The 21848-nt window shown below is 40.3% G+C and overlaps 1 long non-coding RNA gene across 1 annotated transcript in view; it reads right to left on the bottom strand.

Annotated features, from left to right (window-relative positions):
* The window catches only part of LOC141577111 (uncharacterized), a 742740-nt gene that overhangs the window by 402209 nt on the left and 318683 nt on the right, over positions 1-21848 (bottom strand). The window contains exon 5 of the long non-coding RNA XR_012505708.1: positions 20144-20232. This is a non-coding gene — a long non-coding RNA (uncharacterized LOC141577111). The remainder of the gene's footprint in view (positions 1-20143; positions 20233-21848) is intronic.

The following is a 21848-nucleotide window of genomic DNA, read 5'->3' as shown; positions in this document are numbered from 1 at the left end:
GGAAAATAGCTTTGAACAAGTGAGTGCCCTCTTGGAGCTTATAGTCTAGAAGAGGCAGACATCAAACAGACAATCACCAAATAAATACTGAAATACAACTGGGCTGGACACTGTGAAGTGCAGAAGTTAAGAGAGTTTATAACAGAAGATCTGACAAGTCTGGAGAATCAAGGAAGGCTTCCTTGAGGAAGTAACATTGAATCTGAGCCCATAAAGGTAAGATGGAAGGAAGAAAGAACTTTCCAGGTAGAAGGAACAACATGGACAAGGACCCTGGAGCAAGAAGGAGCATGGAACACTTGAGAAATTGAGGCAGACTTTTATGGATAGAAAGTGGAGATCTGCAGAGGGGTGAGTGACAGGCAGAGCAAAGACTTTGCAAGACTCAGTAGATAACAGAAAGGAATTCAGGCTCTAGCCTTGACTGTGTTCCCAAGGAACATTACGTTGCCTACCCCACATGGAAATACCTGGAGGAGCCAGGGCCTGAGCCCACCTCAAATGCACTCCCTGGAGAGTGAACAGAAAGCACTGGAGCCCAAGACAGAATACAGAAAAAGAGAAGGAAACAAGATGGCAGAGTAGAAGGATGCTTGTAGCTCACCCTCTCCTACAAATACACCAAAACTCACATCTATGGACCCACTCAGCCAACCAGAACACCTGCCGAACTCCGATAGAACATCACTCTCTTCGAAAGACAAAGACGCCAAAAATCTGGTAGGAAAAAAGAAAGAATAAAAAGCAAAACAGTGCGGGACCGATCCCGCGGGGAGGGAGCAGCAGAGGAGGACTAGCGCTCACTCTCTGGGTTTCCCCTCTCCAATGGAGAGGCCAGTGGGACGGAGGGGGAACCTCCAAGGCTCAGATCTGCCCCGAGCACCCCTTCACCGACAGAACTGAGTTAAACGGGCACAAAGGGTCCCCGCAACACCCAGCCCGAGACGCGAGCCGGCAGCTGCGGCCAGGGCAGGCGGCCCGAGCTGGGTGAAGGATAGGGGCAGCTGCACTGAGGCAGCCCCGGGGGACTGTAGTGTGCTGCGCGCCGTGCTGGGAGGGGATATGGAGCAGAACAACCTCGGTCCCGCATAAATGGCAAAAAAAGCAAAGTGACACGGCTGGTGTGCCCTGGGGGGAGGGGCGCCGTAGCCTTTGTCCCCTCAGACCTGCACCACCATTCGTGGCACTTCTCGAGAGAAGAGAGGCAGGGCGCAGCCACAGCTGCCATATTCTCCAGTGTGCAGCGCCCGGGCTGGGGTGGGGCCGAGACCTGAACCCACACCCGGGGGCTCCACAACCTCCTAGGCAGGACTGAGACTTGTTTACAGCTGGAGGCAGATAGGATCTTTCTGCTCTGGCACTTCAGAGAACACGCGCCTCCAAGATAAGCAAGGAGCTGAGACTTGGCACGGAGCAGAGGTGGGGCCGTTCCACAGTCTTTCCCAAGCCCACCTTTGGAACATGACCCGAAGCGGAGCGGGCAGCTGCACAGAGCAGCCGAGCGACCGGCACCAGGAAAGGGTGGGTGGCAACCCACTTTCCTGGCAGGAATGCAGCACCTGACCATGGTGCTGGGAGGGGGCGCGATCCACCCACCTACCTCCCCCGAGTGCAGCATCTGACTGTGGCATCAGGAGGGGGAGTGACTTGCCCGCTCACCAGATAAGAGCTCAGCACCTGACCCAGTGTTGGGAGGGGGCGCAATCTGCTACGACAGCCACTGGGAGCAGCACAGAAGAGGGCACCAACAGAGGGTCGCTGGAAACAGCAAGCCGAGTTCGCGAAACAGGGTGAAGACACAAAGATCTCTCAATAAAATCATTAAGAGCACAGAGTCTTCAGGAGTAGATAACTGATACTCCTTAAGCCACAGTGCCAGAGAGATATGAGCAATATGAAGAAGCAGAGGAACCACTCCCAACTAAAAGATCAAGAGAAATCCCCTGAAAGCACGATCAAGGAAATAGACATTGATGGCCTACTAGATCAAGATTTCAAAAAAGGAATGATCAAAAGTACTGAAGGAACTAAAAGAAATAGTGTTTACAGATATAAACTATGTCAAAAATGAAATAGAAGCTATAAAGAAGAACCAAGTAGAATTAGTAAACTCATTTGCTGAGATGAGAGCTGACCTAAAGGCTGTAGAAAGCAGGCTAGATAATGTAGAGGAACGAATAAGTGACCTAGAAGACAGGACAACAGAAAGCACCCAATCAGAACAGCTGAAAGAAAAACAAATAAACAACAATGAAAACAATATAAGGGACCTATGGGATAATATAAAGCATGCCAATCTATGCATAATAGGGGTTCCAGAAGGGGAAGAAAGAACAAAGGGGACTGAAAAGGTATTTGAAGAAATCATGACTGAAAACTTCCCAAACCTAAAGGAATCAGATATCCAAGTACAGGAGGCTCAGAGGGTCCCAAACAGGAAGAACCCAAACAGACCCACACCAAGACATATTATAATCAAGATGGCCAGAGTCAAGGATAAAGAAATGATCCTAAAGGCAGCAAGAGAAAAACAAAGAGTGAGTTACAAGGGAAGCCCCATAAGGCTTTCAGCTGATTTCTCTACACAAACACTACAGGCCAGAAGGTAGTGGCAAGATATATTCAAAGTCCTGAATGAAAAAAGATGCAGCCTAGGATACTCTAACCAGCAAGGCTATCCTTTAGAATAGAAGGAGAGATAAAGAACTTCACAGACAAGCAAAAACTAAAAGAGTTTAGCAACACTAAACCCATGCTAAAAGAAATATTGACAGGTCTACTGTAAATAGAAAAGAAGCAGGATGCTACAAAAATTAGAAACTCATAACTGGAAAGGAGATAACTGCCATGAATTACAAAAAGAATAAACACAAAATTGTAAAAAAAGACATCTAAATCATTAAGAGTGGGAGAGGGAAGCAAGGAAAGCCATTGTGGAAAACAGTATGGAGATTCCTCAAAAGACTAGGAATAGACTTACCATATGATCCAGGAATCCCCCTCCTGGGCATAAATCCAGAAGGAACTCTACTCCAAAATGACACCTGCACCCCAAAGTTTACAGCAGCACTATTTACAATAGCCAAGAAATGGAAACAGCTTAAATGTCCATCAACAGATGACTGAGTAAAGAAGATGTGGTATATTTATACAATGGGATATTATTCAGCCATCAAAACCGACAACATAACGCCATTAGCAGCAACATGGATGTTCCTGGAGAATGCCATTCTAAGTGAAGTAAGCCAGAAAGAGAAAGAAAAATACCATATGAGACAGCTCATATGAGGAATCTAAAAACAAAACAAAACAAAACATAAATACAAAACAGAAACAGACTCATAGACATAGAATACAAACTTGCGGTTGCCAAGGGGGCAGGGGGTGGGAAGGGACAGACTGGGATTTTAAAATGCAGAATAAACAAGATTATACTGTATAGCACAGGGAACTATAAACAAGATATTGTGGTAGCTCATAGTGAAAAAAAGTGACAATGAATATATATATGTTCATATATAACTGAAAAATTGTGCTCTACACTAGAATTTGGCACAACATTGTAAAATGACTATTACTCAATTAAAAAAATGTTTAAAAAAAGGTAGAAAACTAAAAACAAAAAAAAAAGGAATACAGAAAAAGAAATTTCTAAGTACCTCTTCATTATCTTTCCTAAATCCAGAGAAAACAAAGTGTTTGATGCAATGGTTTGACCCAGTAAGAGCCTTTACTCACATCTAACCCAATGGTGCAAAGTCCAAATGCTCCACAATCCACAGAACCGAAGATCTAGGTGGGTCTTTCTTGGGACTTTTGCTTTCATTTCCCAATCCCCATAGACACAGAGACATTCTACCTCTGCTTGACTTTTAATGACAATTATGGAAGATTACAGTAGGAAAGAGTCTTAGATGATTAATGATGATAATTTCATAGACCAGCATTTTCTGTATATGTATATATATGAACACATGTGATATATGCACATACATATATATGTATATTTTTTCTTAATGAGGAGCTGGTCTAGTGTTCTCAGATCTTTTGTTAAATAACATTTTAAAAAAAAGATTTCCATCTATGCGTCACCTCACTTAAATTAAAGGGGGGCACATTTTGATCAAAAATTTCAGGAGAGATAGAAGATAAACTTGACTTAAGGGCAGTCTTTTCTCAGAAGGAAGAAATGATAAAGGTATACCAGCACTCTCATCCTAAGCAGGCAGCCCAGCACTAGGAACCACTGCCCTAGGGCTCTACTGTCCTGTCGTGTAGCCACTGACCATGTGTGGCTATTGAACACTTGAAATGTGATGGGCTGAAATGAAGATTTTCTGTAAAACACACGAGATCTCAAAGATTTCAGTAAGAAAAAAATGTAAACTATCTCATTAACAGTCCTACCATGATTGCATGCTGAAGTATTATTCTGGAAACACTGGGTTACACAAATTACTAAGAATTATTTTCACCTGTTTATTTTTACTTTTTTAATACAGCCATCAGAAAACTTACAATTACCTGAGGCACATGTTGTATTTCTGTTAGATAGTGCTGGCCTAGAGTAACTCTTCCATTATACAGGTGGAGAAATTCAAAGAGAGAAGCTCTGTACAAAGTAAACAAAACAACAACCACAACAACAGTGAGATATGGATAACGTTGAAACAGCACTGAGTGGAAATCAGGACACATGGGCTCTGGTTGTGGCCCCACCTCCCACCTACTGGGTGAGCTAAGTCAAGCGGTTCTTCTTCACTGGGCTTCAGATTCTTCACTGCTCAGATGAGGGAATTGGGTGGGGTGGCATCTGAGGTTTCTGCCACTCTGACCCTCTCAGCCTCCCGCCTCTGGGCAGGCCATCACTCAGACTGCCCAGGATTGGAGGCTAATTTTCTAGCTTCACAAGAATCTCCAGGGAAGGAGCCCTGGAGAACCCCATGGCTGACACATGTCAGGGTGTCACAATATTGATGATGTTCCCTGAGAACACAGAGGCCGCCTGCCTCCAGAGCTGAATGTGTAACTGTGTAATACGAGCAACTGCTGAGGCTAAGCTGTCAGTCTTCTTCCTCAGCACCAAGCCCTCTTTGACAGCAGAGGCTCCTTGGTAAGAAGGAAAATATTTAGTGAGCATTGACTCTGTCCCCAAGACTGAGCAAAGTTCTTTGTTATCAGCTGAATTACGTCCCCCTCAAAAAAGACATGTTGAAGTCCTAAGCCTCAGTATGTCAGAATATGGCCTTAGTCAGAAATAGGATATTTACATAGGTAATCCAGTTAAAAACGATGTAATTGGAGTGACCTACAATCCAGTATCCTTATAAAGTAGGGAATTCAGACACAGAGGCAGACACACAGGGGGAAGATGATATAAAGACACAACACAGGGAGAAGACAGCTTTGTGACTAGAGTGATGTATCAACAAGCCAAGAAACAACCAAAATTGCTGGCAACACCAGGAGTTAGAAGAGGCAAGAAAAGATTCTCCCCTGAAGCTAGCAGAAAGAGCACGGCTCTGCTGATACTTTGCTTTTGGACTTCCAGCCTCCAGGATTGTGAGACAATAAATTTCTCTTGTTTCAAACTACCCAGTGTGTAGTACTTTGTTACATCAGCCCCAGGAAACTAATACATACTTTAAGTCTATTACCATATTTAATCTCCCCAATAACCCTATGTGATAGGTACTACTTGCACTGTCCAATTTTTTGCCAGTGGGTAAAGGAGGGGAAGGAACTTGCCCAGATAATAGTGTGGTAGGGTAGGGTGGGGTGGGGGGACCACAGGTGAACTTAGTCATCCCAGCTCTTAGCTATTCTGCTCTACTGTCCCCAGTAGAGAAGAAAGAACATGAAATAAGAGGCCCTAGATCAGCACTGGATCTTTGTTACATGGTCCTGAGAAAGTCATTTCACCTCTTGAGACAAAAGAAATGATGACATGGGTTCTAACTAGGAAGATGACTTTAAGACCTGACACAGATTAATGAAATAAAATCTATATATGTTGATAGATGAAATGTGTTGAGCGAGGATTAACAATCAGACAGCTCTCTCTTCTGACCAACCAGTAGATGATTATTACCCGCCGTGGAAACCACCGTCACCACTATGACCACTTCAGCCTCCTCTACGAACACTGTGACCACAACTGCAGCTGCCACTCCTACCACCAGTGCCTCAACCTTCTCATACCCACTCCTCCCCCCACCGCCATACATCACATTTATTGATGACTTACTATGTGCCAGGTAGAGTTGCTGTCTCCATTTTATAGACAAAGAAACTGAGGATTGGGGAGGTTAAAAAAAATAGATCACACAATAAACAAAAGGAGGACTTCTAAAAGAAAGAATTTAAAGCTGCTTGCTATTCCTCACGTAAGCCCCCCATTACTCCTCCCTCCCTGGGGCTGAGATCAAGGACAGGATATTTCACTCATGAAGAGGAGAAATGCTGATCTTCTCCATTCCAGGACACAGTATGGTGCTCTAGTCTCAGTGAGCAGAACTTTCAAAAGGATATGATGTGGCAATTCAAACAAATGGACTCTTTCCCCTGCTATCTCATTCCGCACAGCCAGAGTCTGGCTAATACTCTTCTTCCCAAGAGCCTGGAGAAAGGAATTTGTCTACTGGAGACTGTTCTTCCAAGAGAAAGTCCAGCCATGTTTTTTCCTCTGCTCTGTCTCTAGAGCACCTAGGACCTAGTCTATAAAAGTCCAGGGCAAATGACCACAAATTCCTACACACCATTTCTCCATGCTACCTTGTATATAACTTGTCATATGAGAGGACAGATTCTGCTTGGGCATTGGGTTAGAAAGAGAACACATCTTTCATCTTGTTTTGAGGTTCATCAAATGGAGAAATGAATCCTCCCTAAGCCTAGCATGATTCACTCTCAGTTCTGTACCAGGTGTGGGGTCCAAAACCATGGCTAATAACGAGATTACTCCCATTGCTTTGCATGAGTCTCCTCTGAGGATCTTGTAGGGCCTAGTGGCCAACTGAGGACAGGACTCTCTTTTCCCACATAGCCAAGCGCCATCATATTATCTTAATTGCACCATGACCTCTAATAGTGTTACAATCCATGGAGACAGGGAACGTAGTAAAATGAGCAATTTTGGTGATGGATAATGATGGGAGAAAAGGCTAGGTTTAATTCTGAGATACCAGTGGACATCTATTGGGTAGCTGAATAAACAGAAGCTCAAAGAGAATTCTAGGCAAACAGAGATTTGGTATGAGTATATACATGGTGATTGGTGTCATGTAAGAAGATGTACTTATTTTTAAACGTTTTTATTGAGTTATAGTCATTTTACAATGTTGTGTCAAATTCCAGTGTAGAAGATGTAGTTTCATACAACAAATACATATGATGAGAAGGCAAAATCTGTAAGAGCATAATCCTGAGAAACAGCTACCTAACCTTTCTGAGACTCATTTTTTTCTTGTCTATAAAATGAGGATTAAAAATAGCTCCCCTGTCATAAAGTGGTTGTGAGGACTGAATGAGCTAATACATGTAGACATTTAGTAGTGTCTGGTTTAAAAAATGTGCTAAATAAACGACAATAGTTAATTGTGTTACTATTCTACTGAGATGGCAGGGAATGAGGTAGGGGTATAAGGTCATGAGAAAAGCAGGTAGCTAGAGGAGTCACTGTATGCTGACCTCTATTTTCCCTGTGCAGTAGACAGCAACTCTACATGTCAACAGTGAAGTCAAGGTAGTGAGATTGGAGGCTGGGAGATAAGTAATGCGGACTGGTAAAAAACTTTTCTGAGCAATGAGGCACTAAAGACAGGTAGAAGGAACACTGGGCAGTGTAAGATAGGCATCTGAGATGGGTATCCATAAATCTGTAGAACTAGAAAAGCTTAATGCTATATAATTTTACTCCTACATCATCAGCAATCCTAGTGGGATGAGTCAGGTCTATAAATTAGCACCATTGACTCGTTAAATAACAAAGAGGTTTGAGAGTTGAGGGCGCAGGTGGGTAAACAGATGTGATAGGGTGCTCTTTAGTCCACATTTCTGGGACAGACTATAAATACCGAGTACACTATATCAATGTTTTGACTTGGAACCCTGGGGGTAACTTCTTCCATCCCCAGTCTATACTTCGCACTTTCTTCATCTCCACACATCCTGATTAATCTCTTTGTATCTTCCATACCAGACTGTGAAGGCCCTGAAGGTGAGACAGCACCCATATCACACCCTGCACATGGCCAGAGTGAGGTACTTCTAGTAATGCACATTGGGAAGAAACAGCAGCTCTGGTTCCAGACGGCCTATGTTCAAATCCCAGCTCTATCATTCACAATCTGTGGGACCTTGGCTGAATGATTTAAGATTGCTAAGTCTCAATTTCCTTATCTATAGAATGGAAATCCTACTTACTTAACAGAGAAGTTTTAAGGTTTAGATAAAACACCACACAAAATGCCTAGCCCACCACCTGGCCATAACAAAGATTTCTAAAATGTTAGTAGTTGCAATAAATAAAATGACTTTAAACCAGATTGTAGCATGTTTGTTAGGGGTGTTGGATCAGATTCATTCTAATCCAAAAGGGAATGCAGTAATGCAAAGTGAATGGTGGAGTCAAGAGAAGACATGAAAAAACATGAGGGCCACTCCAAGCTGGAGGCAGGTCTCCCCACTGGGCACTGCCTGAGGAAAGGCTGTTTGCCAGGACCTCTGAGTCCAGGCAACTTCTCCAACATAATTGAGAAATATGTTCTCATGCATTTCTAGTTGGAGAATAGCAGATGGCAGAGGTGTTTGTTTAATGAAATATGTCCATTCGATTAAGCTGGGTCATTGGGGATTTAGGACTTCAATACGATCTCACTGCTGTTCTTCCTCTGGGGAGACCAGGAAAGTTTCAGGGATTTTAACGAACTTGGATTAAAGGTTGAAGAGGGAACAATGCCAGTGGAGGAGACAAGAAACTCAGAGCTAATCTTTTGAATGTCAAGCTTTATCTGTATTTTCATCTGTGGCAAAGAACCACTGCATTGAATGTCTTTTGTGTGAGCTTTGGGCATGGGGGGAGCACAGAATCAATCAACCAACCTACTTGTAAGCCAAACAAAATTAACTGATTGGGGTCTTCTACACACAGGCTGTAAGTTTCCTCCTCTGTGTCCTGCCTATGCTAATCTCTCTGGTTAAGATAACTTTCCTGCCTATTTCCGTCTGTTCAAGACTCTGCTTGTGTGTGTGTGTGTGTACGTGCACGGGAGCATAACCTCCACCATGAAAACGTCCCAAATTTCCTATCGGAAAGACAATACAAAAACCCTCAAGACACTTCATCTGAATCTCTTTAACATTAGTTTCTAATTTGAATTATTTCTGTTCACATCTATACAAAGCTTTTGAGATAGTTGTTTTCCTTCCTGAAAAGCTTACTCTTTACAGCCTTGGCTTTTAAGCTCAGTGGGTTCACAGAGTAGGAAAAGACAAAGGCTATAAAGGGAGAAAGCCCCAAATCCCCTCTCCCTGACTTTCTGCTCAACCTGTACCTCTTCTCCCAACCAGAGAGAAGCAACACTTAATCTGATCTGAAACTGTCTTTCCTGGGCTTCTGGGAAACCACATGCTCCTCGTTTTCTTCCAGACTCACTTGCTGAAATTTGAGTCTCCTCTGATCAATCTTCCTTCTCTTCCATGTTTCTAAATATTGCAATACTCCAAGATTCAGTCATCACACCTCTTTTTATTTCTCCCCATTCTCAGTCCATATGTGATCTCATCCAGTACCATGACTTTAAATACTATCTGATGTTCTGAGACACTCAAATCTATCCATTTCAATTCTGACTATTCCCTAGTAACCCAGACTTAAATATATAACTACCTACTCTACATCCACATGAAGCTTGAGATACCTCAAATTTAACAGGGCTAAAACAGAACTATGAATTTCGCTCCTTACCCTGTATTACTAGCCATCCACTTCTCAGGTCAATAATCTAGAAGTCATCCTTTATTCTTCTCTTCATTCCTCTGATCCTATCCATTAACAACTTTCATCAATTATACCTCTAAAATAAATCCTGAATCTCACCATTTCCCTGCTAACAGCATGGCCCAAGTCACCATCATCTCTTGCCTTGGAAATCGCAGCCTCTCCATTCTCGGCTCCCCTATACTTTATCCTTTGCTTAGCAGCATAAATTAGTTCACATATTCACCATTAGAATCTCTTTGTGCTTTCCTATCACACTTACAACAAAATTCAAAATCTCTTGAATGATTATTTTTAGAGCCCTAAATGATCCAACGTATCTATTTCTGACATGAAGTCCCAACACTCTCCCAGCCACTTGCTGCAGTTCAACCACACTGGTCTTCTTTTTGTCACTTACACATACTGCGCTCACCCCTAGAGGTAAATTTCTGCACTTACTGCTCTTCTGCTTGACACACTCTTCCCCTAGTTCTTGGCATGACTGCCACCTTCTCAGCATTCAGGCTCTACATTATCTCTCCTTAGGAGAGGTCTTTCCTGACCACCAGAGCTAAAGTAGCCTCTCTCCATATTACTTACTGATCTTATTTTCTTTGAAGTACATAACAGTGCCTGAAGTTTCTGCCTTATTTATTTGTTCATATTTTAAAATTCTGACTCACTGGAATGTAAACTGTTGAGGACAGGGCTTCTGATTATCTTGTTTACTTCTGTGTCCACAGTGCTGTCACAGAGCAGACAAATGACATATTTGTTAATTGACTGCCTTGGTTTAGATACTATGGCTAGAAAGAGGAAGAGCTTGGAATGTAATCCAATTACTGGCTTCTTAATATGTTTACCTCTTTAACTTCAATGACTTTCATCTTAACTCCTTCAGCCACATACTCCTGGCCTTGCTACCACTGTCCCCAGTGCTGTTTCACTCAAGACATTTGATTCAAACATCCTTCACTATGTTTAGATACAGCCAGCCTTTCAGTTCCCTAGGATTCCCCCGTACTTGTTCTTCCTCCTTTTGAAATGTCTAGCCCCTGGAATCCCGTCTATCAGTCTCTTCCTATATTCTATTTCACAGGTATTCAACTAAGGCTCTATAATAATGAATCACATAAACCTTGATTGAAAATTGTCTTTGCTCATCCAAAACCTCAACTCTGAGTTAATCCAATGATTGGCCTTTCTTTCTCCTACATCAGGGCAACTCTGTCTATTGGAAAAAATTCCAATTTGACATCAGTACAAATCCACTGTCTCCAATGCCACCTGGCAATTCTCCTATGTTTCCTTGTTCAGTGCTCTTTCCCATGTAACACAGGGGATGTCCCAAAATTTGTTTAGCTTCTGTACCACTTACTCCATCACTCTTCCTCACTCTCAAAGTGGACAACTGTATCACCTATGACAGACAATGGGAGCCTTTGCATTTCATACTCTCCTGCACTCCTATTGATTAATCCAGCTCCCTTCTATGTTATCAAATCCTGCTTATCTCCTAAATCTATTCCAGCAGCACTTAGACATGTAAAATTCTCTCCAATCTTATTTTAAAAACAAAAATTCTATCTTCACATACCAGTCTACATCCCATTTCTCCCTTCTCCTTCAGACAAGCTTCCTGAAGGATCTGTCTACACTAGCTAACTCCACTCTCTCACCTTCTATTCTCCTGTCCACTCTTCATCATCTTGTAATAATAGTTTTCTCCCCTATTACTTCATTAAAATTACTCTTGTTAAGGGCACCAATGACCTTTGTCACTAAATCCAAGGAACAACTTTCAGTCCACTTCTAAGATCAGTCATTAATATCTATGCAACAATGAACCTTTAAATGGCTTCTGTTTTAGATCTGCAACATTATAATCCCCTATTTTACTCACACTTACCCATCCAGCTATTTCTTCTAAATCTCCCTTCAAGTCTCCCCTTCTTCTGCCCACATAGTGATTTTTTATGTCCATTATGATTTTTTTCTTTGTCTCTTCTCTTCTTGCTATGTATTACCTTTTCTTTTGAAGAAATCTCATTAATCACTTGGCCTAAATTATCATGTATGAGCTGGTGACCACCAAAATCTATATCCCAGCCTAGTTATCTCTCTCTCTCGCTCTCTCCCCCCCCCCCGCTTCTTTCTTTCTCTTTCTCTCTACCTATTTATCTTTTAAATATCCTACAAACACCTCAATTTTAAAATGTCCAAAACTGAATTTACTATCTTTTCCTTTTTCCAAGACTCATCTACACCCAGCAGCCATTTGGGTATGTAGTCACCCAAACACAAACGAAAATCTTCCTCAGCATCTTTAACTTCCTCATCTCCTATATTTAATTTGTCATAAAGTCCTTCTGATTCTACCTTATAAATGCATTTACTTAGTTCAAATCCACTCACTGACTTTACAGAATCAGCTGTGTTTCTGGTCTCCTTACCTCTAGACTTTCTCCTCTTAAACAAGCTTCCTCAGTACAGCAAGACCAACCGTCCAAAGCACAAACTTATTCACGACATTCTTATGCCTTGAAACTTTTAATAGCTCTATATTGCCTTTACAATAAATTCCAAATTCCTCTTCATGATATAGAAGGTCATAATGCTTAATTCCTACTTACCCCACCAGCTTCAGGTCTTGTCACTCCGCCTTACAAGCTGAGCTCTAGCAAAGCTAAACCACTCTACCTCTTACAGTCTGTAGACCATGCATCTCATCCATTACTTTCAGATGTTGACTCATGTTATTTCTGTCACTCCGTCCAATCTTCCTCCACTCCTTTCCCAGGAATCCTTTATTTATTCTTTAAGTCTCTGCTTAAATACCACTTCTGCAAGAGGTCCTTCCTGTCTCTTTGAATTTGGGTGTCTCTTAAGAGCTCCCATAGTACCTTAAATTTATCCCTATTATGGCACTCATCATGCTTAAATTTGCCTCTTTTCAAACAGCTTAACTGAGGCTATAATTACATACCATAAAATTCACCCATTGAAAGTGTATAATCTAATTAATTTTAGTATATTTACAGAGTTGTAGAACAATCTCCACAATCTAATTATAGAATGTTTCCATCACACTTCTTCCTAGTGTGTAAGCAATATTTTGTTGATCTTTACACGCTCAGGGCATAGCGTAGTACCTGTCACCAAATAAGTATTTGTTGAACAAACAAAGAATGAATGACAGGAAAATTTAATGCCAAAGCTATGACATATTGCATCTCTCTTTATGAGATATGGCAACCTAATTTTGAAGCTCACTTTCATACACACTCTCCATCCTCTCTGTGACATTTCACCAACTTCCCACGTGGCAGTCTGTGATAAATTTACTCTGACAGAGAAAATGGGACTTTAAAATATCCAAGGGGCAAGAAATTCAACATTTATCGGTGATTCAAGCATGTCTAGAAACTCATATTTGCCCAAAATGAAGTTAGGTTTCTTCCCCAAACACCTGAGATTTCCTCCAGTAATATTCACCAGAATGGGTTAAAGTAAAATGTCTACTTCTTGAGTTCTATTCTCTTTATTTTTTCTGCCCTTCTAAAATCTTCAGGCTGAGAGTCCAGAGACCTATGTTCTGGCCATAATTATGTCAACAACTGGTCAAGTGACTCGAGATAAATCACTTCACATCCCTGTGCATGAGTTTCCTTATAATATCCATCCTATCTGTCCCTACTCCGATTTAGAGAAGATAAAGTAAGCTAGAGGGTAAAACAGCACTTTAAAAAATGAAAAGCACCATGCCAGTATGATATATTTGAATTGGCTACCACTCTCATTGGTATATATTAATCACCTTATTTATTTAAAGACGTTTGTGATGAGAAGAACTATTACTACTCCCCAAAACTGACCTTCAAACATACAAAATCTTTCATGCATGAAGTTGATGCACTCTACTAAAGGAAGAGGGTTTCTGATCTTCCTCAGAGACTGTTCTCACTTCACAAATAATACTCACCAACATGGTTATACTGTTTCCCAAACCACAGCAGATTAGAAATAGAAATGAAAAGGGCTAGAGGAGCAAACACGTCAAGAACAGGAAGGGTGACAGCTGACAACAGAAAAAACAGCAACATTATAGAAGTAGATATAAGAACTCAAAAAGTATAGCCAGGGGCCATTCAGAATAGAGGTGTGTGGTCCCTCCACCAAGTGAGTCCTACAGAGCAAAAGATCACTGTTCACGATGATGATTCTGAGTCACTGGAAGACTCCACTGTTTGAGAAAGAGAGAAAGTGTAATTTTTAAATACAAATTAACTCCTGCTCTTTAATTCTTAATACAGAACTGAAAACAGATACTATGAATTCTAAAATACTAAATTAATGCTTTTGGTAATAAAATGACATTGACTTCATGTTATACCCAAGACCATTTACTGAGGCTACTTTTCTATATTTTCTGACTTTTTTTGAGAACAGATGAGAACACTCTTTATTCCTAGTTGAGAAATAACTCTTTCCTAGGGAACACAGAATTATTTAGAGAAAGGACAACCCATAAATTTTACTGGGGTTATGTCAAACGATCCGGGGACTCATTTCAGCAAAGACAATTTATTATACAACTTCCTAGGATGTAATACAATTTGTAATTGTACATTTCTGTTTGTGATTATCTGCTTTAGTCTCATTCTCCCCACTAAACCACAAGCTCCCTATAGGCAAGGATTATATTTGTTTTGAACTCACCACTATATCTCAAAAGCCTAGTAGAGTGCCTGGAATATAGGAATTACTCACATGTGTGGTGTTATTACACGAATTAATGCCATGGAAAGTATCCCACCCACCCTATTTGTACATTATACTCTAGAGTCATCATCTTAATTTCTTCACTGCCCAGTGAAGATAACCCCGCGAGGTAATAAACCCTAAAATGTTAGTACAATATTTTACTTTTGCAGCTAAAAGAATTGTGGTAAAAACAAATAAAATCATGCACCATACATTTTGGCTATAGAGACGGACCATGGATTCATTCCCATGTGCTTCCTACTATTCCATACATGGAAAGAAATTGATGTCAAGATTTCAGGTAGATTTTTCTAAATTATCTGTGGGAAAGTTGTATTGATAGATGTTCACACAGAGAGATAAGATAATATATTAGTAATAAGGGAAAGAAAGTGAGATAAACAAATAATTTCTTCCTAGAACTCTGTCACTGGACACTTGGTCCACTGGCAAAATTGTTTACAAGATATTCTCAAAGTCCCTGGATATGGTTTTGCTCAATTAAAACCTGATTATTTCTGTCCCTAGGATCTGAAGTGAGCTATGAAATTAAGAAAATTGACTTCGTCAGGTTTCAAGTTTCCTCCCTTCTTAGACCCAAGAAATTAATTCCTCATCAGGCTGACAAACAGACATGGCATCTGGCATCATCACTACAAATTTGTGCACCCCCATAACTGCCCTACTTAAGGAGCGTGGGTTGTTTGACATCATAGTCAATAATGTTGGCAACTTTTTACCTATGATAGTGACTGTCAGTAGATACTCATTTATTGAAGAAAGAACTATGGATGGACAGATGGATGATCATAATTATAATGATAATCATGGTAATAGAAGTTATCCATATTCTTAAGATACTGTCATGTGATATGCCAGCCACAGCAGCAGCATCCACTGTTTACATGTAACTAGCGTCACAAAGTTAGTAGATATCCATACATCCAAAAAAACCCCTCAACCTATACCTCACATTTGATATAAAAATTTACTCAGCATGGATTATAGACCTAAATCTTAAACTTAACACTATAAAACTTCTTGAAGAAAACATTGGGGAAAAAAATCTCTGTGATTTTAGAGAAAGTGAAGATTTATTACACACAACACCTAAAACATGATCTATAAAAGAAAAACTGATGAATTGGATGTCATCAAAATCCAAAACTTCTACTCTACAAAAGACACAGTTCAAAGAATGAAAAGATAAACCATTACTAGGAGAAAATATTAATATAACACCTATCTGACAAAATACTTGTAACCAAAATGGATAAATAATTTTCAAGATTGATTCTAAGTAAACAAATTACCCAATTTTTAAAAAATGAGCAAAAGACTGGAAAAGACACTCCACCAAAGATAAAGTTGTGGCAAATACACACATGAAAAGATGCTCAACAACATCTGTCATTAGGGAAATTCAAATTACAACTACAATGAGATATCATGACATATCTACTTAAACACCTAACAGTTAAAAGACTGGCCATACCAAGTATTGGGAAGAAGTGGAGAAACTGCAATTCTCATATATTACAGATGGGAATGTAAAAGATTACAGTCACTTTGGGAAACAGTCTGTCAGTCTCCCATAAACATGTATTTATTCTATGACCCAGCAATCACACTCCTAGTTATTTACCCAAAAGAAATGACAGTTTATATTTACCTAATACCCTATGTTTATAGCATCGTTATCATAATTGCTCCATATATTGCAAATAACAAAATGTCCTTCAGCTGGTGGTGAATGGATAAACAAACTGTGCTATATCTGCACAACAGAATACTATTCAGCAATAAGCAGAAATGAAACAATGATATAGATATAGATACAGATATAGATATAAAACAACATGGATAAATCTCATGTATTATGCTAAGAGAAAGGAGGCAGTCTCAGAGACTACAAAATGTATGGTTCCAGTTAAATGATATTCTGAAAAAGACACATTTACAGGAACAGAAATAGATCATTTTTTACCATGTCTAGGAGTAGACACAGGGGTTAACTAGAAAGGGAAAAAGGTGGGAATTTCTTGGAGTGATGAAACTATTTTGTATCTTGTTTGTAGCGATGGTTACATGACTGTGTGAATTTGCCAAAACTCAGTAAGTATATGCAAAAAAAAAAAGGAAAAATTTTATTATATGTAGAGTTTAAAAATAAATATGTTGCATTCTAAGAAAAATCATCAAAACATAAAGCTAGAAATCTCTTAAAAGTCTTTAAAAATACCAATAATTGCTAGCATTTGTTGAGTCCTTTACTATGTGACAGGCACTGTGCTAAGGGTTTTTTGCACTTGATCTCATTTACTCCTCATAGCTACCCTTAGAGGTAGGAACTCCTGTGATTCCCATTGCAGATAAGGAAAAGGAGGGTCATGGAGGTTAAGTATCTCTCCTCTAATCTCAGTTCACAGCTCAAGTAACACGTTTCCAGAGGCTACATCCTGATCCTTCAACCTAAATAGCATCCCACTGATAATGGCAGGAAACAGGACTGGGACCCAGAGCCCAGTCTCAACACTGTTTTGCTACCAACACACTGGGTGAGCATAAACAAGTACTTAACCCTCCTGTGCTTTCTTACTTCAAAATCCAAGGCACTGGAAAAATTATTTCTCCATTTCTACTTAATCCTAGTTTATATATCTATCAAAAGCTTTTAGTCACTTGCTGTCTGGAATGACCACCATTTCTGATTCATTCAGGCTCTTTATACACACTCCTGCTGCCCTACTGGGTCCCGGTGTCTCAAATTCCACCGTGAGCTCTTTATTCCTTAAGATTGAGGCATAGCAGTTCCAGAATAGTACAATGCATGTGTTGTAGCCCTTGGAGCCTGGGAGCAGGTGTAGAGATCATTCAAATTCCTCACAGTCTAGCATACGGCACAAAGGGATGAACAACCAAACAGGGTACTATGTTGTGTGTTAAGTCCTTTACTGTAAAGCAGTGATACTTGGAGTGGTGGGCAAGAGTGTGGGCTCTGGAGACAGGGAGAGCTGGGTAAAGCTTCTCTTTAGCCCCAATTTCGTCATCTATAAAATGAGACAATAACAAGATATACTGCTACATAGGGCGCTATATGCCTGAGGCACTGCATACAAAGTGCAGGGGAACAATGATTAATCTTACTCACAACTGTTACTATATTATTAAGGAATTGGACAAATTGAAGATTCTTTTGGAATCAAAGAGGAAAGAGGGAAACAAATGCTCAGAGGATGTTGCTCAAGGTCAAATAGCTAGTAAAATTGAGAATACTACACAGAGCAGTGTAGCACTTGAATGGGAGATTTGACTAAATGCTTTCTATTATCCATGAAATTCTGTATGTCTCTGACCTTGTAGAATAAGCTGTGTCCTTCCTGTTTCTTTGAGATTTCCCTCCAATCACCACATATAACCAGCAGTTGGCAAGAACTATAGTCCCGAATCTCCTGTGCTGTGGTGGGAGGGTTCCTCAACAAGATTGATGTCCCCATCTTTCTTGAGGGTACAGATTGTTCCCACAGGAAGTATGACTGCTCAGAAATGATGCTGTATTTGGCACTATCTTCACTCGTGTATTATCTTCTGTTCCTCACTGGAGTCATCACTGGCACTCTCTGGAATTCTACTTACGTGATTTTTTTCTTCTTTTCATTTGCTTCCTCTCAGAGTAGTTATATAATCAACGACGCTGTAAGTCAAAATATGACTCTATATCAGTAACTCTCAAATCAGGGTCGATCTGCACCCTCAGGGGACATTTGGCAACATTGGGAAACATTTTTAGTTGTCACAACTGGGGAGAGGAGGTTGCTAGCATCTAGTAAGTAGAGGCTAAGGATGCTGATGAACGGCCTCCAATACGCAGGACAGTCTCCAACAAAGAATTATCTGGCCCCAAATGGCAATGGTGCCAAGGTTGAGACACTGCTCTACAGGGATAAAAGCACTTATATATCCCTTTGCCCATTTGATTCTTAGCACATCTGTGTGATGAAAGCGAGGTCAGTATCCACATTCATCCTGAAATATCTCCTTATAGAGATAAGGATAGAGACAGACAGGAGCTCCCACTATTGGGCTGAGAAAACTGAGACCCAAGGAAGTAAAGTGAACAGCGCAAGGCCACCAAATGAGGTAGGTCACAGCTAAAACTTGGAATTTTCTGACTTCCAGCTGCCTCACTGTCAGCATGTTTTTTAAGAAATACAATAAAAAGTTTCTCCCACTCTAGCAGTTAAGAGTAGCACAAACCCAGACAACCTTAAAGTAGTAAATGATCGTATTTTCTTAAGCAATCATAGAATATTAGCTTGGGAAAGATCCTGAGAGGTTATTTAATACTATTCTATCATTTTATAAATGGGAAAAAATAGAGGCCCATGCCACAAAGTAGATGCATTTGTAGAGCAGAATATGCCAGAAATGATGTCCCTTCTGTTCACCCATAAAATGGTCTATTGGTCACAGTGCTAGAGAAAATATTTGAAACCTCAGTAGTCTGTGTGCACTTACATGGGAAAGATACAGAGAAACAAAGCCAGCATAAAATGGGGACAGATGGGCTATATAATGGGGGCTTGAGAGGGTTGGAAGGGACAGAGAAGGTCCGTGACAGAGAGTAGGTGAGGCCGAAGTAAGGCTCTAGACAGTGAGGTGAGGACCGGAAAAAGTAGGAATAGTGAAGGAGAAAAAAGGATGGGACAGTGTGTTTTGGAATTCCCATGCTCCTTTAAGTCTCTTGAGAAATGAGAAAAGAGAATATGCCACACAAACTAATCAGAAACTGTACTTTAAAAAAATCTATATCATTATTTTCTAACTACAAAGACAATATGTGCTTATTACAAAAATAAGTATTATGGAAAAATATAAAGTAGAGCATGAGATTTTCCTAGTTTCTCACTCCCCTCAAATACTGTTAGCAGCTTAATTTACATTCTATGTCTCTATTCTAGTCTCTATTCTATATGATAAGCTATTAATTTTTTTTTGGCATCTACACAAAATGTACGATGTCTTGAATTTTCATATGGAATGTATAATGGACATATTTTCACAGCAGTATGCATAGAGGTAGTGTATTCTTCTTCCTGACTATACAGTAATTTATTATTTGGATATCTCATAATTCATTATCAGTAAATACCCATTTCCCTTCTTGTGTGAGGACTTCCATATGGTAATTCCTACGTGGGAAGTTGCTATGGAACTCTATGGAATCCTTCAGTAGGATCTGTACATTTAAAATTTGATAGTCATGTTGCCCCCAATAATTTCAATCAATATTAACTCCTCCCAAATGGACATTTTAAATTAGTGGCCACCTTCTGCTTGAAGCAGTCCCTGATTTCTCCAGCTGGAAATAAGCCCATGCCTTCTGAACATTGCTACCTTTTGTCGGGACAGTTCTCCTGGTCTTTTTCACCTCGGTGGCAGCTCCACATTTGAATCAACTTCTATTATCCTTCGGGTGTCAGTACCTGGAACACGAAAGAGGAAAGGAAAATGAGTATAAAGTGAAAATTCCAGGGTTTCATTAGCTGCTTCCAGCTCCTTCCTTTTTTCTGCTGATCTCACCTGGACAGTTTCTGCCCAACATGTATCTTGTCTGGCTGCGCCAACCAGGGAGAAATGAATTAAGAAGGACAGCTAATTAGAAGATCACATAACCCACAGAACTGAGTAACTCAGACCTTCTGAAGATGTTTCACTACTCCAAACGTTCTAAATAAATCATGGGCCTTCTAGGGATGGTCCTTTGCATTTTGTCCTGAAAATCAAAGCAAAATGTCAATATTCTCTCTGAAGATGAAAGCTCTGAACTGAAACTCTGGTAAAGAATCAGGTCCAGAATAAGAGATTATCTGTCTTCAAGTGCTTATGCAAGATAAAGGGCCTTAGGCCAGTCTTCCTGAAGCCCTGTTCCCTGGAACCCCAAGCCCATGATGGACTTTTGGGAATAAAAGACTGGTTTCTATAAATCGGCAAACATCATGCAGTATGTTCCCCTCTTAGGTATTCACAAGGCATATTCACAACCAAGAGTCTCTGAAGAGGCTTTCCAAAATCCCCTGCTGCTAAGAAACCTGTGTAACATATGAATACTGAAGTTACACACTACGGGAAACATATCCATGGACAAGTTTTGCTTTCCTCTTTCCTGAGGCACCCTCTCGAGACTCTGTTCAAAAAAGGGGTGATGTTTGGGAATCACATAAAGCGACTTCATAATCCAGCACTGTTAACAGCAGTCACACCAATGGCTTAGCACCTACTAAGGGTCCAGCAGTGGGAATATAACAGCAAGCCATGAGGCCCCTACTCTCTAGTCTAACTCTTGGGATGATGTCATCTTCACACCTGTTATCCCCACTCCCACTCTCAGCAAAACATCCTCAGTGATTCAGGGAGCCTAGAAGATGCTCTTTGCTGGGGAAAGAACACAACATTAGTATTCTTCCTGAAGAACAAAAAAAGTCACCAGAAAGCGGGTTCTCCTGTGCTTTCTGAGTTAGGATTGGAGAAAGTCTAATGGAAGGATAAAGTTAGCTCTACTGGTATTTCAACGTAAACAAGACAGAAGCTATAAGCACTCTGACAGACTCCTTATAATCTGTGAAATATGAACACACAAACCTTGAAAGCCCAGTTACTGAAGTTTCTTTATTGTTAAAACAACTAGAACTATATGGAATGTTTCTGAAACTCATCCTAGAGTCCTGATAAATGTATGGAGGATGAATTCATTGTCTCTCAGTACAAAACTGAGTCAAGATAAACTCTTAATGGCTTATGTACTAAAAGGAACAGGCTCATACATTATCGGGGGAGTATAACTCTCTCACATATTATTAATACTAGCTCTTTATAGAGCAATTTGACAATATCTATCAAATTTTAAACATACATACCATTTTACCCAGCAGTTAATTCATTAACTCATTCAACACATATTTATTGTGTATCACTGAAGATGCTGGAGATACGGCAGAGAAAACAAGGTTTTTTCCCTCAGGGTGCTCCCTCATGGGAGAAGCACATCAAACAAACAAACAAGTGAACATATAATATTTTAGGTGATGATAAAGGGTAAGTG

The sequence above is a fragment of the Camelus bactrianus genome, chromosome 3, assembly GCF_048773025.1.
Source record: "Camelus bactrianus isolate YW-2024 breed Bactrian camel chromosome 3, ASM4877302v1, whole genome shotgun sequence".
In the NCBI taxonomy this organism is placed as follows: domain Eukaryota; kingdom Metazoa; phylum Chordata; class Mammalia; order Artiodactyla; family Camelidae; genus Camelus; species Camelus bactrianus.
The sequence above is the reverse complement of the archived record's forward strand: the minus strand, read 5'-3'. Positions and strand labels throughout refer to the sequence as shown.